General features: G+C 36.2%; 1 long non-coding RNA gene across 1 annotated transcript; it reads right to left on the reverse strand.

The window, feature by feature from the left end:
* Nucleotides 1–2,004: 2,004 nt before the first annotated feature.
* On the reverse strand, nucleotides 2,005–12,871 carry LOC110717049. Its single transcript, XR_002510663.1, has 2 exons — nucleotides 11,621–12,871; nucleotides 2,005–2,421 (listed from the first exon to the last, which is right to left on the reverse strand). It is a non-coding gene; the product is annotated as an uncharacterized LOC110717049 (long non-coding RNA).
* Between the last annotated feature and the right edge of the window lie 2,770 nt (nucleotides 12,872–15,641).

A 15,641-nucleotide genomic window follows, 5' to 3' on the forward strand; every position in this document is an offset into this window, starting at 1 on the left:
TCTTGTACAATTATATGGATAGACATTAAATGCCTCAAACAACAAACTCTCCTGCATAGCTTTTCTCTCATTATCTTGCATCCGTACTGACTTCGGCATCGGAGGGGCCTTCCTCGGCACAACCCCCGAGGCCAGTTTACGTGTGTTTGGCTGTGCAGGAAATCCTCAATTCGGTCATCACTCAAATTGGGATTCATCTCCACTCATCTGAAGGGCCTGCTGAAGGTCCATTGTTTTCTGACCGAAACAGAATTTAAATGATTTTTCATAATAATGCGCATCAAAGAACATTTTTTAATCATATGCCCTTTAATCACTTTCTTAAAAAACCTTAACAAATTTTGCTTGCTAGCAATTCGTGCAAAACTCTTTGTTGCAATATGAAACTAAGGTAGTAATAAAATAAAAGTGTGTGAGCGAATATGAGTAGGGATCATAATAGGAGGAAAAATCTAATAATTGTACTTCATCAGTTTGTTTTTAATATTTTACCACTTGTCTTTTAAAGAAATTTCACAAATATTACACATATCTAAGAAAATAAATATGTATGTTCACATTGCATATGCCTAATCTACATTTACGTTTCAACACTTGACTTTTTATTTTATTTTTACAATCACATGGACGACTTTGTATATTTTACCTCTTTCTCTCATCCTTTTTTCAACTACCAAACACTTATGCTCAATCCCTATGGTGCAATAATTAATTAAAAAAATCAAAAATTCTAAGACAGAGTTCGAGCTTGACTTGGCCGCCGCGTATTCGTGTAGGGGTGTAAATGATCTAATGCGTTTATGAATTTTTCTCAAACAAGTTTAGTAAAAACGTTAACTCAATTAAGTTAACAAATAAGTTTGAAAAAAAATATTAAGCTCGTCAATTGCATTTAATTGTAAGCTTGTTCACGTCCGATTATAACCTAATTAAAACTCGTTCGGCTCAACTCATATTGTTCTGCAGCCCACCATCGCTGCACGTGTATAGTCCATAATCCCTCCTACCACTTCTCTAACAAATAATAGTAAACCACTCAAGTAACAAATAAGGAGCAAGCTTGGTATTCTTCTTATACGGGACTTTCTCACTTTTCATTTTTACTCTTCTTTAATTTCTTTGTATTTCACTCAGTAATTTCCAACACTTTTATTGCACTTGCTTCTTGAAAGAAAAAAAAATGTAATTGATATTTTTTGCATTTTCTACTGAAAAAAAATAAAAAAATTGAGATTTAGGACAATCTTTTAACAACAGAGGATGTATTTTCCTTTCTTTTAAACCAACATTGCACCTTTTCATACTGTGTCAATGCTTGGTTGCAATGGGAAGTTATTTCCCATAGGAATTTGCAATACATGAAAATTTAATTACCTCATGTAATTCCTAGAAATTGGCTAAAGGTTGTTTGGTTGATACTTGAAAATTTTAACTTCCTAGGATTTTACTTCTCCTATCTTGTTTGGTGCACTTGCTACATTTTCCATGAATTTTAACAACTTTAACTACCTTTTATCAAAATTATAAAACATTCCTTATTTTTTGAAACTTGTCACAAACAAACAATTCTTAATTCTTTTTTTATTCATTTTTTTCTTTCTTTCTTTAATAAGAGTTTAATAACGTTCTTTGCATCCATTCATGGCTGCTTCATGCTCCACTAAGCTAGTCCACTATATCAAAGCTCAATCATATGGAAATTAAACTACATGCTCCACTAGTCCACATCAGCTGCAAAATAAACATCACATTTCTACTTGCATGCATCAACTAGTATAGTTTTTTTTAAGAAGAGCCATGAAATATTTTCTCCTTCATTCCCTTATATATATATATATATATATATATATATATATATATATATATATATATATACACACACACTTGATGAAAGCCATAAAATTAATAGTCAGTTACAAGCCTTCAAAAAATATACATTTATTCTAGCTATTCTAAATCTGTAAGCTGCACAAAATATTATGATCGGCACAGCAACAACAGTAATTAACCGACATATATATATTAGTGTTGTAATTTAGTGTATCATCACAAAATATAACAATAATAGTTCCTACTAATTAAGAAACTTTCAGAGCAATACATATTATCTTTTTAGGTACTACTCTCTCCTTCTTCATAGTATATTTACACAAATATCTTTTAATCGGAAATCAACAAACCTTGGACATAAGCATATTTGTAGTCATCTGGAAGGTTGAAAAAGAAATCGACTGAAGAGGATTAAGAGAAATCTTCTTTGAGAACCACATTTGGAGATAATCATTCCATTTTCATGATTTCTCTTGTCACTTTCATTCTTCTTTCTGCAGAATTAGATTCGTGTTGAAAACAACTAGCAAGACGACCAATGTGTTCACTTGCACCTCCCATCACGTTAGGGGTGAAAGTTCGATTTATGGTCTAGTTTATAGCACAAACCAAAACCAAACGATATTAATTCGGTTTGGGATTTTTCAAACCGCATGGCACCGTATAATTTTTTGGTCAAACTAAACCACAATGTTTTTAATTCGGTTTTTTTATATATAAAAAAAAAAAAAAAAAAAAAAAAAAAAAAAAAAAAAAACAGCACAATTTTTGGGGCCGATTTGAGCTTTGATTTGTAACTTTTTTTTAGTTTGACTCAACATAACCTATTTTTGGCCTTATATTGTAAGGCTGAAAATCAAATTTGGGTTATAATTTAAATAGGAAAAATTCATGGGAATAATCCCACCTTTAGGCCGTTCGTTTTTAATAATCCTACCTTTGGATTATTTTTAAATAATCCCACCTTTACCCTCCATTCTTTTTTAATGGTCCCATTTTACCTGAAATCGGTTGGGTATGTAAATTTTTTTTTTTTTTAAAGTTTAATTTACACGTGTAGTTTCTTAATTGGTCAAAAAAAAATTAAAAAAATAAAATAAACCAGCAACCTAACAACCCATGACCCGCCTTCCCCTAAGCCACAACCAAGTCCCCCATGGATTCCGGTAGCCTCAATTCCCATTTTCCGGCCAACTAGTCTCCTTTCCCACTCTTTCCGGCCAACACTTGAAAATCCTCGCAACTCCAACCAATGCAGCCACCACACAAAACACCACACCTCCTCTCTCAGCCCACGCACCTCCACCCTGCGCAACCAATCAGCCACCAACCTGCAACAAACAACCACCAATCAGCCACACCTTCTCACGCACAACCTCAAGACAGCAGCAGCCCCATTACCGCCACTTCCAAACCCTGTTGCTGCTCTCTCTCTCCACCTCGCCATCAGCTAGCAACAACAATTAATCCACCCTCGTCGAAACGCTAGAAACCGGAAACACTTAGCAAAGAGATGAAGGAAAAAAGCTCAGATGATATTGAGTTTAAAATCCCCAAATCAAGCTCATTCAATCTACCACCGGTTTCATGTTCCTCTTTCTTCATCTCTTTCTTTTTTTTTTTAAAAAAAAAAGGGATGGTTCAGATCTAGTGAGTTTCAAGCTATATGGGATGACTTCTGTGTTTTGGGGCGTGGGTGGGTTGCTCTTGGTTGGGTTTCGCATGTTTTCGGGTTGAGTGGGTGTGGGTGTGGGAGTGAGCGTGTATGTGGTGGGTGGGTTTTTGTTGTTTATGGTTTACGATTATAGGTGATTTTCGGGTGTTTCGAGTGGGGTAGAAAGGTGGTAAATTAGCGGTGGTTGGGGTCGAGTAGAGGGGTGGTTGGGTTTCGGGTGGAGGTGAAGAATGAGGGTGGGTGGTCGTGGTTGGGGTGGCTAGGGAAGTTGGGAAGGGCGGTGAAGGTGGCTGGGGTGGCTGGGAGTATGTCGGAATTCATGGAGGTGAGAAAGAGGGTAAGGGCAGGGGAAAGAGGAAATAACAGGGGTGCACTACCAGAAAACAACTTGATTCCAACGGAAATAATCCGTCGGAATCAATCGAAATTCCGTCGGAAATTGGTCTTCCGACGGAATTTCGTCGGAATGTTCTGTCGCAAAACCCTTCGTAGGAAATTCGACCTTTTCCGACAGAATTTCCGTCGGAAGGCTAGTTTCCGATGGAATTTCCGACGAATTTATTTCTGTCGGCGCTTTTTTTTACTTTAATTGAGATTCCGTCGCAATTTTCCGACGAAAAATATATCGTCGGAAGAGGTATATTCCGACGGAAATTTCCGTCGGAAAAGCGAATAAAAAAAAAACAAAAAAAATAGCTCCCACCACCCACCACCACCAGCCCGGCCACACCACCAGCCACAAGCCCCCCTATCCCATACCACCGGCCCACACCACCTACCACCACCACGTCCAACCCCTTTTCCCACACCACCCACCACCACCATGTCCAATCGAAAAACCCACCCACCACCCTAAGCCTAACTTGTATCCCCTCCTCACCACCCTAACCCTAACCCGTATCCCCTCCCCACCACCCAAATACCACCACCGAAACCACCACTCACCTCACCAGATCTACAAACCACCACCACCCACCTCGCCATTCCACACCCTCCCAAACCACCACCGAAACCACCAAAAAAAAAATAAAAAAATTCCAACCAAAACCCGGATCTACCCACCACAACCTCGCCAACCCAACCACCAAAATCCGAACTCCAACATCCACCACCACCACCATAAATTTTTTTAAAAAAAAACCTAAAAAACAACAAAATTAATTACAAAAAAAAAAACAAGATCATACCTTAATTCAACCACACAAAACCTCGAAATTGGGTTTATGAGGCCAAATTCGACCGTGAAAACTCTAGATCTAGAGTTTTCATGGTCGAATTTGACTTGAAAACCTTGAGTTGTTGATGTTGATGGCAAAAATGGTGGTGTTTGTTGTTGATGGCGAAAATGACCATGAAAATGGTGGTGTTTGTTGTTGTCGATGTCGGTGAAAATGACGGAAAGAGAAGAAGAACGAGAGAGGAAAAGGGGCGTAGAAGAAGAGAAGGAGAAGGAGAGAAAAAGAAGAGAAGGGGCGTAGAGGAAGAGAAGAAGAAGGAGAGAGGAAGAGAAGGAGGAGGAGAGAGAAAAGATGAAATGAGAAAGGAGGAGGAGAGAGAATCAGTAGAAGGAGAGAGAAAGAGAACTGATGAAATAAAGGGGGAGGGGCGATTGTTTAGGGTTTTAATGGTTTTTTTTTTATTATATAATTACATTTCGACGGCATATTCCAGCAGGAAAATTAAATATTTTGTCGGAAATTTCCGACGGATTTTATTTTCGTCATAAAATTCCAACAGATTTTATTTCCGTCGGAAATTTCTATTGCGACGGAATATTCCGTTGGAAAGCCCATATTTTCTGACAGATTTATATTCCTTCGGAAATTGCCGACGGATTTCCTGCGGAATAAAAATTCATCGGAATTTCTAATTTTTTCGACGTAAATACGTGTCCGTCGGAAATCGGCTTATTTATAGTAGTGGTGGCTGGGAGTATTTTATTCTGTTTTTTTTTATTATTATTTTTTAATTATTAATTTTTTTATCAATCACATGTCGCCACGTGTCAGGTAAATTATTATAACAACTTACTTGACCGGTTGGGACCATTAAAAAAGATCGGGGCCCAAAGGTGGGATTATTTAAAAATAATCCAAAGGTGGGATTATTCCCATTAATTTTTCCATTTAAATATGGGCCTATACTTCAATTTGAGTTTTGGTTTTTCGGTTTTTCAAATCCTAAAACCAAAACAAACTGCAAACCGCAATTTTTTTTAATTTCTCAAATCGCACCGAATCATATTAAGAAAAAATCCGAATCACGTTACTAATTTGGTTTGATTTGCGGTTCAATTCGGTTTTAAACCGTATTAGTTTCACCTCTACATCACGTCACTAATTTTTGCAAACTTGTTCGAAATTTCTTCAAGGCTTCAATGGTTTTCGTCCTTACTTTCTTTGTTTTGGTAGTAGATCGTGTTGCTAATGGTGGAGGTTCAGTAGGACTACATTTAAAAGTGGGACTAGGTTCCTCTTCATTAAAATGGACTTCTTGTTCTTCTCCACCTCTCTTTTCTTGCTCCATCCCCTCGAGCACATCAGACACATTTTTTGATACAATTTATTGCATATAATAGTACATAAGCATTATTGATTATTGATCACATGATATATATGATTCAATTTTTTGATACAATTTATGTGTATAATGAGATCATAATGCTCATTTCCCTTAGCTTCGTTCCTTATTACTAACCCCTTTGCACACCAAATTTGACATTGCATATAAATTAGTTACTGATTATCACATGATAATACAAAAGTGGTTGCTAATTATGCATGTGAATGACGTCCCTACACTCTTAGCTAAATATTGAAATTGGGTATTATAGTATTAGTATAACAATAAAATATAACTATTCCTATAATAAAATAATGCAATCAAGTTGACATACAGTCTCGTTTTGTTGCAAAACATAACTATACATTCAAAATGCATTTTTGGAAGCAGTGATTGTATTATTGAGAATTGTACGTTATAAAAAGATCATCAAACCAATATTACATTAAAATTGAGTATTATAATCCTACAATCCTAGTACAATCAACATTGTAATATATACAGTAATTGCTACTTGCTAGTAATTATGCATTTCATTTCTTTTCAAATCAATAATGAAATCATGTTGACAATCACGTTTGGTTGCAAAAACACGACTATCTTTTAAAAATTTATTGATAATTGGTACGTAGTAGGTATTGCATTATTGAGAGTTGTACGTGAGTTATAAAAGGGAGATCATCTAAGCTTAATTGCTTCACATCTGCAATAATCTACAAACTACTTCTCCCGTTTCTTTATAGTTGTAACAGTTTGACTTTTACCCTATTCATATGGCTCACTTTGACTAGATTTGATGATTTATACCGAAAATATAGTTATGTGGAATATTATTAAATTCGTCTTGTTTTGTACTATTTTAATATGAAATATTTATAATTTAACATATTCGTAGTTAAAGATATTAACGATTGAAACCATACATTGACAAGCGTGAAAAGAGAAGTGTTGCAACTATAAAAAAAAGGAAGTATATATAATTATTCTATTTTTCCAAAATAACAAGTTATACTAAGCTAGCAGCTAGATATGGTGAAAATCACTAAGAAAAAGACTAAAAAAAAAAAAAAAAAAAAAAAGCTTATTATTATTAGAGATAGAAAATCCTAGAGAGAGAAAGCTTGAAACCCGCCATTTTTCTTCCCTTCAAACCTCTGTTGGGCCATGGCCAAGGGTAAGAAGAACAAAGGGGCGAGAACAGAGTGTAGGTTCGGAAGATATCTCAGTGGACAGCTGGTCGGATTCTTCAATGGTGGAAGAGATCCCGATTGAGGATGTGAACAAAGAAGTTCGAGAGCAACACCGAGAGCAGCTTAATCAATGGTTACAGGTTATCCATAACTCCTCGAACTCCATTGATGTTGATCTTAATTGAACTGATAATAGTGATTTTTCTGGGAATAGCATCATTAATCCTACTTCATTAATGATTGTTGATGCTTCCTTGAGCTCTAGGAATGTCACACATAGTTTTTCCCCAATTTGCGAAAACCCAGATCCAAGAGGTTGTGTTTTATGAACCCCTATTTTGCGAAACCCCATTTTTCAATTTGCATCATCTAATGGTGAATGTAGAACCACTTGGAGAGATGACTTGTTCAAGAATGTAGTAGATGAAGGGTTGAATCTATCAGGGGATGTTAGAAACAAGGAAAATGTTGGGTATAGTAATGGTGATAGTGGGATTGGGAAACTGCACATTACCTTTGATGATGTGCAACCAGAGATTGATTCTTGGAGTTCTTCATTAGTATGCTATGTGTTAAGCTTTAAACCACCCCATAATACTATGAATGGGTTTGCTCGAAGGATTTGGGGAAAATTAGGGGTGGATAGGGTTTCAATGAGACCTAATGGGGTGTTCCTGATCTGATTCAAAACTATTGAAGGAAGGGATAAAGCTATGGATATGGGTCCCGTTCAGTTTGATAAGAAGCCTGTCATTGTGAAGAAATGGTTCCCTGGTTTGAATTTAGCAGATGATTCTATAACTAAAGTGCCAATATAGATCAGAATGCCTGACTTGGATCTGGAATTTTGGGAACAATCTGCACTCATGAAGATTGCTTTTCTTGTAGGTAAGCCTATGAAAATTGATAGAGCTACTGCAACTAAAGAGAGACTTTATTATGCCAGGTTAATGGTTCAGGTAAATGTGAATGGTGAATTTCCTGACACCATTGAGTTTTTGGATGAAGGAGGTAAAAATGTTGTATAACAGGTTGTGCATGAGTGGAAACCTATTGTGTGCAAGGAATATGGTGGCATGGGCCATGCTGATAAGAAATGTCCTAATCATGTGGTGAAAGCTAGAAACCAGAAGAAAAAAGCCGTTAGAAAGGAATGAAGACCAGTTCAAAACCCAGTCAACAGAAAACACACAATGCTGAGCAGCAATAGGAAAAGAGATATGAGAATGAAGTGATGCAGAAGGAATTGGCAGATGAGGAGGAAAGAGTGTAGGTCAGTGTGTTGGGAATGAAGTTTGCTGATAAATCTCGTAACAGGTTTAGTATTTTGGATGAGGGGGAGTGCTCTCAATTTGTTGATGGATAATTGGGGATTTTGGAATGCTAGAGGACTAAACATGCCTAGTAGAGCTTGTGATGTTCTCTAGTTTATGAGAGATCAAGGCATAAGTTTGTTTAGAATCCTTGAAACCAAAATAAGAGCAAAGAATTTTGGGAAGGTGTTTGCTAGATTTGGGACTGGTTGGTCGGTTGTGGCCAATGATGTTAAACATAATGGAGGGAGGATTTGGGTGCTTTGGCTCCTTCGAGTCCTTGATGTGACAGTGATAAGGGTGGAGGTGCAACTGATACATAAAATATGTCATAAAGCTTCTGGTTATACTTTATTTAGTACTTGGGTATGGGTTAAATGAGGCTGCTTAGAGAACAAAACTATGGGATCAAATTAAGAGCATTGGTAGTAATTTGAATGGCCCTTGGATTGTTGTGGGAGATTTCAATAATGTTCTGAATACTGATGAAAGAATTGGCACTCTTGTAACTCTACAAGAAGTGGAATCTTTCAGGCTTTGTTTGAGGTATAACAATTTGATGGATTAGAAGGTAGGAGGTATGTACTATACCTGGAACAACAAACAAGAAGGGAAGGATAAAGTGTGCTTTAAGATTGATAGAATGCTTGTGAATGAGGTTTGGGTTGATGAACATCCTAACCTACAGGCTACTTTTTTCCCTGATGGTTTAATGGATCACTATCCATGTGTTGTAAAGCTGGTCAACACTGACTTTAAGACAAAGAAACCTTTCAGGTTCTTTAATATGTGGGTAGAAGCACCTGAGTACAAAAATGGGGTACAGGAAGCTTGGCAGACAATGGTACATGACACTTTTATGTATAAAGTAGTTTGTAAGCTGAGAGAGGTGAAAAAGAAGATGAAATCCTTGAATTTAATGAACTACTCTTGTAATGAGAGTGCTGATGCTGCTGCTGAAGTAAAGTTGAGAGATGCTCAAAGTGCCTTACAAGCTGATCCTGTGAATGAGTTTCTTATTACCCAGGAGAATGAGGAAAGATTGTTGTATGCTAACACTCATAAAGCAAGATATTGGTTTCTAAAACAGAAAGCTAAAGCTCATTGGCTCAAGGGAGGTGATTTAGATTCTACTTTCTTTCATGCTGTAATTAGGAAGAGAAGAATTAAAAATTATGTGTTTTCAGCTGTTGCTGATGATGATAGCTTGATTACTGACCCTGACAGAATTTGTGATGATTTCTTTAATTATTATAAAAGTTTGCTCGGTACTGCTGATGGTGCTACTAGTAAGGTAAATCCTTAAGCAAATCAATGTTACAACCTTAACTTTGGTTCCCAAGATTGAGAATGCTTGCAAAGTTTCTCAATTTAGACTATTAGCTTGTTGTAATGTCATCTATAAAGTGATTTCTAAGATGATATGTGAAAGATTGAAGGAAGTGTTGCTTGGTCTTGTGGATCCTTGTCAAGGTACCTTTGTTGCATGGAGATCTATCGTGGACAATATCTTAGTTTGTCAGGATATGCTTAAAGGATACAATGACAAAAGTAAGGCCCCCCAGATGCACCATTAAAGTAGATTTGAGGTAAGCATATGATTATGTAGATTGGGGGTTTATCAGAGCTATGCTTGAACCCTTAGGTTTTCCTGCTAAGTTTGTAAAGTGGGTGATGCTGTGTGTGACTACTCTTATTTTATCTCTTATGATAAATGGTGGGTTACATGGGTTTTTTCAAGGAAAGAAAGGAATCAGACAAGGTGATCCTATGTCTCCTTTGCTGTTTGTCATTGTCATGGAGTATTTGACTTGAATGTTGAAAAAGATTGGAAGGAAGAGAGAGTTTAAGTTTCACCAAAGATGCAGCATGCTCTCCCTTAATTATCTCACATTTGCAGATGACTTGATGCTCTTTGCTCATGGTGACAAGAAATCTGTAGCTTTGCTGATTAGGGTTTTGAAAGCTTTAGAGAAAAGAAATTGGCTTCAAGCTAATTCTGACAAAACAACAATATACTTTGGGAGTGTCAAGGAAAGGGTGTAGTAAGAGATCCTGAATATAACTGGGTTTGTTGCTGGGACTACTCCTTTTAGGTATCTTGGGATGGATGTTAAGAGATTGAAAGGTGCTGATTATGATGTCTTGGTGCATAAGATGCTTGCCAAGCTGCAATGTTGGAGTATCAGGTATCTGTCCTATGTTGCAAGAGTTATAAGTTATTTCTATATTTTTCAAATGTTCTATGCTAGCTGTAAGTATATATGTATCCACAGAGTAATGTTACAGTGATCATCTCTAGAGCCTTTCAGCTGCATCATCACTGTGATGATTCTCACAACTATGACAACTCTTTTCTAGCTGCTGCTAAATTTTCTTGATGCTAGGGGATGACCGGTCTATCTCATCATATGTCTTTCCAAGTTCTTTAACTCTATTCCAGATTGAACCATTATTCTGTTTCCATATATGCCAATGTTTGTACATGAACTGCACTAGGAATAGAACAAGAGCGAAAAGTGCAGCTAGTCCTGCTATAAGAAACAGTCCCCAGAAGCTCTCAAGTCCGAGACTAAATTCATAATCATAAGATGAAAACTCGAACGAATAGAGCAATCAAATACAACTTTAGCTAAATAAAGCATAAAAAAGTACATACATCATCGCCAATTCAGCATGATTAAATTCAAATATTCAATAAATATAATCGAAATTTGAAAATCAAACGAATCATAGTTTAAACATCATATATCCAAAAAAATCGAAAAAAAAAATCTGAAATCTCAGCCAAAAAATCTGAAAAAAATAATCGCAAAAAATACACAAAAAAAATAATCTATAATTTCGCCAAAAAAATCATCAAATTCGCTAAAAAAATCGCCTGAATATTCATATGAATTTCACATAATCGAACAAAATAGAAAATGAAAATAGTAAATCACAAAAATCGAACAAAATCAGTAAAAATCGAACATAAATCGCAGCAAAAAATCGCATCAACATCGCATAAAACAAATTAAATTCTTCGAAATTCTTGGAGTATAACTTACCTTTGCACTTCAGAACAAATTGGTGTACGAATTTATTGTTCTTTGCCTCCGTCCATTCAATTTTTCTTCGATTTCCGTCAAACTAGGGTTCGAATTTACAAAATTTCTACTTAAATTTCTCCATTCAACTAGTTTATGCAACTTAATGAACAAATTTAGCTGAATTTGAGCAAAAAGTAGAAGAAAATCGTTATAATTTTCTTCAATTAGGAGCGATTACGGTGGATTTCTGAGAAAAATTGGGGGTTTTAGGAGAGAGAAAGTGGTGGGAAGTGTGAAATGTGTTTGAGAAGAGAGAAAACAAATTAGAGTGAAAGATACGTGAAAGAGGAAGATGAGAGGAGGTGTATGTATAATGCATGAAATTACAAAAATGCCATTATTATGGCTGTATTTAGGACGGTTAGATCAAAACTAATAAACGGCTGAGATTGGTTCTTATATAAGATTGGGTTCTTATATAGAGGAGGGTTCTTATATATACCACAACCCTTTTTTCGCACACGAATATGTTTTTCTTTACATATAGTTCAAGAAAGATTTTTTTTTTTTTGGTGTTCAGAGAGCCACAAGGGCAAGTGATGAGAATCGATCCCAAAATTACCTGAAACCGAGAAGAGAGCTCTAACCACTTGAGCTATCCCTCACTCTCATAGTTCAAAAAAGATGATCAAAGGAGATAGTGTGAATAATGTAAAAGTCAAATCAAGTCAAATTAAAAAGAACGAAAAAAATAAAAAAAAAATGTGTAAAACTAATACTCCAAGAATTTTTTTATTTTTTTCAAAAAAGGGCAAATAATACGATACAACTACTGTGCAAGAAAAAATAAACATATATGAGGAAGGGAGCACACATTTTTTTTTTTTGCAACGATTATAACAAGATTAGATAGAGACTGCAGACCCAAAGCTACTAACAGTACATGTCAGTTCATGGGCGTTAGGACTCAACTACAACATTGATATACAAGGTTACATACCTGTACTAACATATGAGCTTCCTGGGGGTGACACTTTTGCTTCGTCCTTCAAACAGTAGTTGACAAACAGGCCTGGGCCACCCGTCATGAGTGTCCACTATATAAGTTCAAGGAGGTTTCACCTCAAAACCATATGGCTACGAGGAAAATAGCCCCTTAGCCTTACAATGTAGACACAACTTTCTCTTTTTTCCAATGTGGGATACACATCCCAATCCTCCTCTTCACGTTTACACTCTTTCAATGTGGGACAACATTTTCACTCACACATGGGTTTACTCATGGGCTCAACACTCCCCCTTACATGTGAGTTGTCCATAATGCTGGCCCAGATCACAACACAACCCAACCTGAGCTCTGATACCACGACAAGCGGGTCTGGGCCACACCCGTCACGAGTGACCACTATACAAGTTCAAGGAGGTTCCACCTCAAAACCATATGGCAATGAGGGGAGTAGCCCCTTAGCCGTATAATGTGGACACAACTTTCTCTTTTCTTCAATGTGGGATACACATCTCAATTCCCCTCTTCACTTTTACACTCTTTCAATGTGGGACACCACTTTTACTCACATGTGGGTTTACTCATGGGCTCAACACAAGTGTATTGCGCTAAGGTGGTTTTAGCAATCAAGCTGACTTCTGCCTTGTTTTAAATATTATACGAGTAATGTTTAAACATGTTGTATAAGAGAGTCCGTTTCTTTTATATTAGTTTCTAAATATTGATCGAAATTATATATATCTATACTAATCTATTAAAAGTATTACTAAACAAGTCTATATGTCACGTGGCACTCTCCCTTCAGGTGTTATATTCCATGTCATACATAACCACGCACTAAATCATTTAATAATTGATGTTATCTTATTAATGTAAGATATAAATAACTAAACATTCATTTTAAATATTACCTCAGGGTATCGCCTGGACCTAAAAACTAGTTTATTATGAAATCTTTGTTGGGGTTGCATTGTTTGTATACAAGGAATTATTTATATCCAATGTCTTGTATATCATGATTCAAAGATGTTTAATAACTACTTATAACGTTAGATATTCGAAACCATAAAGTTAATGAAGTTACTTCATAACAAAATACAAATTGTCTTGCATAGCAACAATCACTGTCCTTTTTTACTTAGACTTAATAATTAAGATGCTTTATTAATAAAACCGGGTACTTAGAAATTATAAAGTGATTACGGCCCATCGTTTTTTATTAGATGCATTACTCTCTATAAATGAAAAGTTCAATTAAAATGCATCGCTTCTCTCTTGTAGTAAACAATATATCAGCTATATACTATCGTATTAGATACTATTGAGGCATAAAGTATTTTTTTTTTCTATTGTTAACTTCAAATTAAATTGATTAGTAATTTAGTATAAATTAATTAGTACTAAGTTCATACAACTTTAAGAATCACATAATTAAAATTGAAAATTAAAGGAAAAATAGATATTAATAATCCCAATTTTGCTCCATTTTCTTTTAATAATCCCAATTTTGGATTCAACTTTGAATTATTCTGGAATAATCCCAATTTTGGGGACTGATTTCATTCTTCAATCCCAAACCGGTAAACAAAAGTCAATGACTTATTATATCAGGTTACTTGACACGTGTTAAGTCCTGATTGGTCCAAAAAAAAAAAAATTGAAAAAAAAGAAAACACCAGCCCCCTCCCTTTCCCCACAAGTCCACCATAACCTCCACCCCCATTTCCTAGCCCGCCGCCCTCACTCGCCGACCCGCCACGCAGCAGCGTCGCCGTTTCCCCCCTACCCGAAACCCCCTCCCATTCCCCCACGCAACCACCAGGGAAATCCCTCCCCCACACCCAAAAACCCCAAATTGCCCCTCCCCCCACCCCAAAACCCTGGCGGCTAGGGTTTTTGATGGTGGGGGAGGAGTGTTTGGGGGTTTTCGGGAGTGGAGGAGGTGGCTTAAAGGGAGTTTCAAGTGGTGGCTAGAGGGGTGCAAGAGTTTCGAGAAGAAGGGGTGGTGACTAGAGCATGCAAGAGGTGCATGGTTAAGGTCGCTGGCCTGTAGTGCTGGCTGACGTGGTAATAGCGCCAGGCTACTGTAGTGATTGGGCTACGTGTCTGGTTGCTGCAACAGCAGTGACGTGACTGGGAGCCCAGTCACCGAGTCACATATCCCCTATTTCTAAAAAAAAAGTGTTTTTTAATTAAATTTGATTTTAAAATTTAAATTTTAGTTATAGATAATCATTTTAATTTTGTTTTAGTTTTTCAAAAAAAAATTAAACTAATTAACTTGCGACACGTGTTATTTAAAATAAAATTCCATTTATCAATCACCGATCATTCGGATTGAAGAAAGAAAACTACCTCTAAAGTTGGAATTATTCCAAAATAATCCAAAAGTAGGATTATTACAAGAAAATGGAGCAAAATTGAAATTATTAGTATCAATTTTTCTAAAATTAAATGGTTCTATACTTCTATAACCTTATTAAATTTTCCTCATTTCCACCTTCCCTGAGAACAGCACATACTATGAAATTGCTACTCGTACTTAATAAAGATTCACGTTGAATATTACTCATATATTATGCATTGAAGATTATTACTACATAGTAGTAGTGTTTGTGAGCAAGGCTAATGTATAATTGTGTCAAAACTTCATTTATACCTATGAAATTGCTACTCGTACTTTATAAGGATTCACGTTGAATATTGCTCATATATTATGCATTGAAAATTATTACTACATAGTAGTAGTGTTTGTGAGCAAGGCTAATGTATAATTGTGTCAAAACTTCATTTATAGCTTGAGCACTTTTGCTATGTTACGCTGTCTGCTAATCACATTCCTAGTCCCTGCCAATCTACAAAGCATTGTGCATAGTATATCCGGATAAATCACTTGCACTGTCCATCATCACAGTTAAACTAGGAACCCTCCAATCTACATCAGGGATTCAGGGGCGAATTCAGCTATAGACAGCTCAACCATATATCTAAGCACAAAGCATCACAAAATTTCATTCCAAGAAAATGACTGAC

The sequence above is a fragment of the Chenopodium quinoa genome, unplaced genomic scaffold, assembly GCF_001683475.1.
Source record: "Chenopodium quinoa cultivar QQ74 unplaced genomic scaffold, ASM168347v1, whole genome shotgun sequence".
In the NCBI taxonomy this organism is placed as follows: domain Eukaryota; kingdom Viridiplantae; phylum Streptophyta; class Magnoliopsida; order Caryophyllales; family Amaranthaceae; genus Chenopodium; species Chenopodium quinoa.